At 46.5% G+C, this 7,358-nt stretch overlaps 1 pseudogene; it reads right to left on the bottom strand.

Annotated features, from left to right (window-relative positions):
- Positions 1 to 6,070: 6,070 nt before the first annotated feature.
- Positions 6,071 to 6,439, bottom strand: LOC102379718 (annotated as a pseudogene).
- Between the last annotated feature and the right edge of the window lie 919 nt (positions 6,440 to 7,358).

Raw genomic sequence — 7,358 nt, 5'->3', positions numbered from 1 at the left:
AAGATGGCTCTCTGACACCACAGGATCAGCAGGGAAGTCCACAGGCTAGAAGTGCCCCAGAAAGTGGCCAGTCAGAATGCAAGCCCTGTGCAAGGTCACTGGGTTAGGCTAAGCCATACAATACCCTGCCAGAAACAGGCACGGAGAGCCCACTGATTAGGAGCAACTGACCCAGCAGGCACAGGGAGCTGAGCCCGGGGGACAGAAGTGGTGCCCAGGGCACCCAGGACTGAGGTCAATATCCCAGGAAGGGGGTAGCTCAGAATGCCAAGGCATCCCTGCTCTGCCCGGCCAACGAACTTGAGTGATTTAAGTTTTGTTACCTGTTTTATTGTAATTCATGAAACAGAGACACAGGCACCATTCTGGAGGATCCAAACCTCACCAAACACCTAGAGGAGAAAAGAACCCAATAGGAACCTAACACATCATCAGGGTCCAACAGTAACACCTGAGTGGAAAGGAGTGGGGTGTAGGGGAGGAGCCCCACAGAAGCTCTACACGAACTTGACTGTACCAAGACCACCAAAGAAACACAGGTACCACTTCCCCATAATTAAACATTCTATATAAGAGAGACAGTAAAGTTGTGGCAGGTGAGACGGGAAAGATGTGTTATGACCAGGTGGGCAGGCATGCCCAACACCCATCTGCGGCCTCCCTGGGCATGAACCTGTCACACTGACCTTTGTCAGTTTGCAAACCTGTCAAGATCGACTTGGTGCAATTTGCGTAACACTTAGTACCACAGCAGTTAGCCAGTAGGCACTATGTGGCAGGGACTGGTAGGTATGCAATATAAATTATGATCTCTCATTTCTTCCCAGGTACAACTAACGAAAGAGATTCCCAAATGACTCCTTGGAATGAAAAAGCATCTTGGCTGATCTGACCCTGTACGTTCTGTTTTAGCCATAGGCAGGAAGAGTGAAGATAGAGACAGTTCAGGGACTGGCAGTTCTATCCGAAGCCTTTCATCTCAGGTCAACAGGTCAAATCACACTTCAGTTTGTAAAGCTGAAGCCATTTGTTAAGCAGTGACCCATGTGCAGTGTTTTTGTTGCACATCTAATTAGCTTCTGGAGGATGAGCATCCAAGTTGCAAAACACTACCACAACTGGTCCTTGAGTTGTCATTCTTTGTCCTAACATAACACCAGGGAGCCCTTGTCATAGCCCAAGGAACTAGCACAGATCATTTCACTAAACCAACACAGAACAATAAGATGGCCTCAGCAAAGTCACTTACTATCTCAACAGAAACGCAGGGGACTGAGCTCTCCTGGAGAGAACACTAGTCCCTAACAAGCAAAGAGCCCACCTCAACTGGAAGAATGAGCTGGGGATAGACTGGTTGCAGAGGAAAGATCATGCACCAGCTGAGCCCCAAAGGCATTGCAGAATGCTCATATCTCACTCTGCGATCCATCGCGAGCTGGTGGCAATATGACCACTCTCAGAGTTCTGACTACCCGTTCAAAGCCTTGGAAGCCAATTCATGACGACTTTCAACAAGACCTCCAACCCCTTCTCTCCCAGCTGCTGGCAAGTGCTCCATTGCAACAGAAGCAAAAAGAGAGGCCAGGGAGAGAAAGGGAGATCCTAAAAATGAAAGAGGACCAAGACCCATAAATCCCAGTACAGAATGACATTTCATTGTCTGACAAAGCACTGGAAAGGGTAGAACTCTCACATGAAAGACATTAAATGCTACATCCCAAGCCCCTTACCTTTTCTCTATGCCTGGCTAAGGGGATAAGGGCTAAGGGGCCATTTCTCCCTGATGCTTTCAAAAACACAGAGCTACAAGACAAGAGAGAGAAGAGAGGAGGATGTTAGGGAGCAAATTTCTGCTTGTCAGAAGGAAAGAGCAAAACTGGAAGAGAAATAACACGTTTGAGCTGCAAAGGTCTTCCCAATAAAAAAGACTTTTGCACAGATACAGCGTCTTTATAGACAACAGGAATGTTGCCTTGCTATTTACAATACTAATCATTCAGAGGACTCTGAGACTGATCATAATTCAAATCAATTTCCATGGGCTGCCATGAAATCACCTGCATTGTAGACAGAGATTCCAGTGACTGAAAAGAAACCTACCTTCTCAGAATCACGTGAAAAAACAAGAAGTAACTGTATAAAAGATCTTATTTCAGTAACACTAAGCAATCTGGGAGTATTGCCAGGGGAATTCAAAAGCCATGTTCAACATTTGCCTGAACAACTTCACATGGAGGAGTCAGAAGAGGACAAACAATATTCCATATCCTGTATTGACATAAATTAATCCCTGTGAGACAGCTTTTTTATACAAGAGCTTGCATGCCAGTCTTTTGGTGAAGAGCATTTACAGTTTTGAGATGCATCACAAACAACCTTTCATATTCATGTGCAGAAACACACACACAATGTTCTCCTCCCTCTCATCTTCAACCTCTTACTCAGCGAGGCCAGTCACAAATCTCAGTTATTCCTAAAAGTCATCCTCATGGCTCAGCTACCCCAGATGACATTGAGTCAATAATCTCTCCTTGCAATGTCTGAATAATTATTTTTTCTCCTAAGTCATCAGAGATAAAAATACAGCAGGCAGGGCCACTTAAGAAATCCATGGGAAAGACAATATGACCAGATTACAAACCAGAACAGTTCACTGAGAGCACTAAGCACTCAGCAACACATGACCAAAGGCAACTAGAGGTTCAAACTCCAGGGGTGGGCAAATCCCTAAGCATCATCTCAAGGAGAAGCAGGGGAATAACCATCTAAAATAAAGGGGGCGTAGTATGCTATTCTGTACTGCAAGTACAGAACACCCTGCACTGAAACATAAATGGAACAAAGCAAGTGCACCACTGGCACTTTCCAAGCTGTCATTCAATAGAAATGTAAGCGTCTTGCACCAGAAAAGAAGGAACTATGGACTGAAGATATCATAGAGGTGACAACCTGAAGCCGCCTGTGTCCAGCAGTATTGCCAACCTCTGTTATTCAAGAGTCAGAACAGAGAAGTAAGTCATCATGCATTTAAGTACTAAATTCAGGGTTTTTACTTTCTAGGACACTCTCTGGGAGAATTTTAAAGACTTCCTCTGCAACCATTAAAGACCCACTAGGCAACAGTTTTGCCTGCCCTGTCATAAAAGGTGCTGGAATTCTGCACCGCTGGGACTTTCTGATGGTTTCTATTACTGCTGGCCTAAACTACTAAGGAAGTGACTCTTAATAGTATAATCCGTGCAGGGGCATCAACACTGATAAAGATGGGGCATGAATCTTAGAACAGCAGTAAACAGAATTTTACTCTTCCATATGAGGCTTGGCTTACAAGTCACATAATAGGGTAATATATGGGTCTTGAGAAGGAATTGAAGAGAGGCCAGACAATAAGTTAGTGCAGGGTAAAAAGGAAGGTATCCCAGATGGCAGTGGTAATACTGGGGGAAGGTTTTCACCCATTCATCCACCATGGAGAAAACCTTGTTGGTGCTTAAGGAGAAACGATCACTGTTGCAAGTATAATTGTGGAGGAGAAGGCACACTTTTAGGGAGAAACATCAGTAGAGACTTTTGTATGCAAGACTTGAAATGCAGACCACAGATGGCAATCACATCATACCATGGTACCTTCTCTTCTCCAGTACAGAATGCAAAATGATCAGCCTCTGACTGGCAATGCCCTGAACTCCATGAGGCCTATTCACTACCAGGAAACAGTCTGCAGCTAAACTTCCTGTGTTTGATATCAATTACTGCATCAATGAAAGCATTATTTGGCTGCTTTGAAGGCAATGAAAATGGCTCAATATTCAGACACAGAAGCTTTCCTCTCATGTTGCTGTTGTCACAGCATGTGAAGGAATAACCAGTGTAAGTGCAGAAACCTCAAACTATGGTGGACTAGACTGGATGCAAAAACCACACTGGCAGCTAAGCTGGCATCTGAAGGTCAAATGTGATTTGTATCATTGCAGGAACCTTAATGGAACTTTGCAGGAATAAGTGCTTATTTACAAGCCTTCCCTTTAAACTTTCAGGCATGGAATTACACATGTTTGTAGCACTGATGACAGAAGATGATTGTACATTTTCCTTGTAGTACGCACTCCGAGAGCATTAGCCTTAAACAGTTCAAAGTTATATTCTGCTTGAGCTTTGGCCTAATCATAAATGCAAAATAAAAGAAGTTGGAGCAAAACTAAGATTGACATTTTAGCTATTGTTTGGCTCTTGCATTTTAAAGACAGCATGTACACACTGTCTGGCAGCTTTGCTTTTCAGAACAAGCAGTACTGCAAGGCAATTTCAATTCATCATTTATTCCTGGACACAACCAGTTTTCCTTGAACCACTTCTCCAAAACCTGACCAAAACAGGTATCTACTACCTTGTCCTTTTTAATTAGGCTGACAGTAAAACCAGAAGGACGTACACATCTCCCCTGAAATGATTCCTGACTCTAGTCTAAAAGAACAACATTGACTGACAGCGCAACTCAGAAACAAATTAGACCAGTCCAGATGAGTGTGTATCTGCCTCTTGCAGCATCTCAAAGTAGTTTGAGATGCTGCAAAAGGCATGCTGGGAACAAAAAAATGTTCCCTGTGCTGTATATTTGCACAGTGTGCTCTAAATTTGATACCTAGAAATCCAGGTGTAAAAAAAAAAAAAACCCATGGAAAAAAAATGGGGCAAGACACACTTCTGTAGCATGCTCTTAAGCAACCAGAGGCTGGGGTCTTCCAAAGAGACACTCTGGTAGCTGGCCAGAGCATCTCTACAGCTGCCCCTTGCCCTGGTGCTTCAGCACGCTGCCTCCCCGTGCAGGGCAAAGTGGACCTGTGCAGCCTGAAGTGTGACCTGGACCATGTCCCAGATAAGTAGGGACTGGGGGTAGAGGGGACAGGAGTGGGGGGCTGTGAGGGTGCAGGGGATGGGGGGAGCTGCTTGGAAGTGGTGGGTCCCCTGCCTGCCCCCTGCACCAAGTAGCTGCCATCCAATTGCTCCACGCAGCAGCATAACCAGGTAGGCAACTGGGGAATGCTCCCCAGACACTGCCTAACAGGTGTGCTGGAATGCAGCCAGAGGGGCACCAGAATGGGGAATGTGCTTAGCACCTGGCCACATCCTACATAGAAGTTGACAGCAACTGTAAATGCAGCAGCTGTCAGCCACACAAGGGACGGGGGAGTGAGGCTGAGAAAGGAGCTCCTGCCTCAGGTTTGCAAAGCCAGAGGTAACAGGCTCGCCCACCAGGCAAGCCAATGCTGAGAACAGCCCCTGGATGAGTCCATGGCCCTGCACGTAGGATTCTGCCTGGTCCCTCTGCCCCTATTCACCTGTGCTCAGCAAATCTCCCCCCTGCCAACCCACCCCAACTCCCCTCTGCCCAGGACATCAAAATAGCATGTTACACCTCTGGCTTACAGCTATGAAGCTGAATCTGCTTTTGCAGAGCACAATAATCCTTGTACTGAATCACTAACCTACCCACAAAACTACCAGGAACCTCTGCAAGTGTCCTAATAAAGCGTGAAAAGGATTTCCATCACCATCTCAACAGCACCCCTGTGAGGGAACTTGGAAAAAGACAAGACTTAATCAAGCATGGAAGAGTTCTAGTGTGATATATCAAGTGAAATCATGTCGAAGTGGTAATGACAGAGGAGGCATTATGCAAATGTATCAGAGCTTGGACTGACTCTTGACCATTTCCCTGCCCCACGGGGTTCTGAACAGCAGCCAGAAAACGGATCAGAGCACTGTCAGTTGTACTCAGCATTGGCTGTTGTTGCTGTACGGAAAAGTCATGGACAGCAGGAGGGACACTGGAACTGCACATCTGGAGCAGCAAGATGACATCCTGCCTTAGGGCTCGAGGTGGCTAATGCTATTTATGATGTATCATACTCGGACAGTGGCTCTCAACCTTTTTTGACTCCAGGCTCCCACATCTGACTTGAGCCACCCCGGAAAAATGCCCACTTTTGCTTTTCATTCATTTCACTCATTCCTCGACCTTAAGCACTGGTCTTTTATCATCTTATTAAGACACTTCCACTGGATGCAGTCAAGCTTCTCATTCCAGGTGCCAACAAACCCCCTGGGCTGTAAGAACTGGCCGAGGCATGGCTGGCTGTTCTGGTTTGCCACCTTTCTGCTCTGAGATTGGGGCGGTGGGCAAGATCTCCCTTTTGGGTTCCAAAGTGCTGAAATGGTCTGGCAGGGGCTTCTTGGGGGTCTCAAGGCAGCATGATCTTTTCTTTGATACCAGCACACCCTGCCTGAGAAGGATGTGGAGCCTGGCTGTATCGATGCAGTAGTTTACAGGGTCTCCACTGTTGATCTTCAAGGTATCCATAAACTTCATGGACTTGACTCTCTAGCCTCAGCATTTGCCAGACACAACCACCTCACAATCGTGGGCACCACTCCCCATAACAAAGTGGGGGACACCCTAGTAGGCTGGGCACACTGCTAAGCCTCCCAGAAGTTTGTAAGTTTGGTCTGCTTAGGCAATTGTGCACAGACCTCTCATGGCCACCTTCTCAGTGCAGAGCTCAACACTTCCCTCAGGAAAGCCAAACCTCTTCTGCACAACAGCTGTCAGTGGCCTTTTCTACCCTGGACAGTCTGAGCTCTGGTAGCCAGGAGGATCACTTCAGTCCTGGGTGAAGTAACCCTGACCTGGACAATAGAGCACCCATCCCTGGCCAGTTCACAAGTTCACGCAGTTTCTTTTCTCCTTCCACATCCGTCTGCACCTGCATGACAGAGGCCTTTTGGCTGCACCAAGGGGCACTGTGGGCCAAGGCCACTGGGATCCCAGTTCAGATCCATGCTTCTGCCTCTTGAGCAATCCTGTTAAAGTTGAATTGGAGTCTGCACTGTCAGCATCATCAGGATTGGTGATTGCTCTCCATCTTCAGAAATAGCAAAAGCTGGAAGCAAGGTACAGAAGTCAGGCTAAACAATCCTTGTCTTTACTCAGTTTCTTACAGTTATAGACACCCCTTTTCTGTTAGGATTTCTGTCCTTTATTCAGGTACAGAGGTACCCCTTTACTCATCCTTGCAGCTATTTCTGTCTCCGTTTCACCTGTTTTTGTTTCTGAGATGGAAGAGATCTGGCAAAGCTCATCATAACAGCCAAAATGCCTCCAGCCCCGGGACATGATGACACAGAGCAAATTCCATTGGCAACTGGTCCCTCCTCACCTTGCACTGATCTCCTGTCAGCTGCATGTCTTGGAGCAAAAACACAACAACAGCATTTTGTAAGTGGAGCTCACCCGCACAATGAAACCCTGTGAAATGTCCCAGCTCCCCTCCTGACCTTCAAGGGCTTGGGCTGGATTT

Source organism: Alligator sinensis, unplaced genomic scaffold (genome assembly GCF_000455745.1).
Source record: "Alligator sinensis unplaced genomic scaffold, ASM45574v1 scaffold371_2, whole genome shotgun sequence".
NCBI classification, from domain to species: domain Eukaryota; kingdom Metazoa; phylum Chordata; order Crocodylia; family Alligatoridae; genus Alligator; species Alligator sinensis.
Note: the sequence above shows the minus strand (reverse complement) of the source record. Positions and strands in the feature narration are given on the sequence as shown.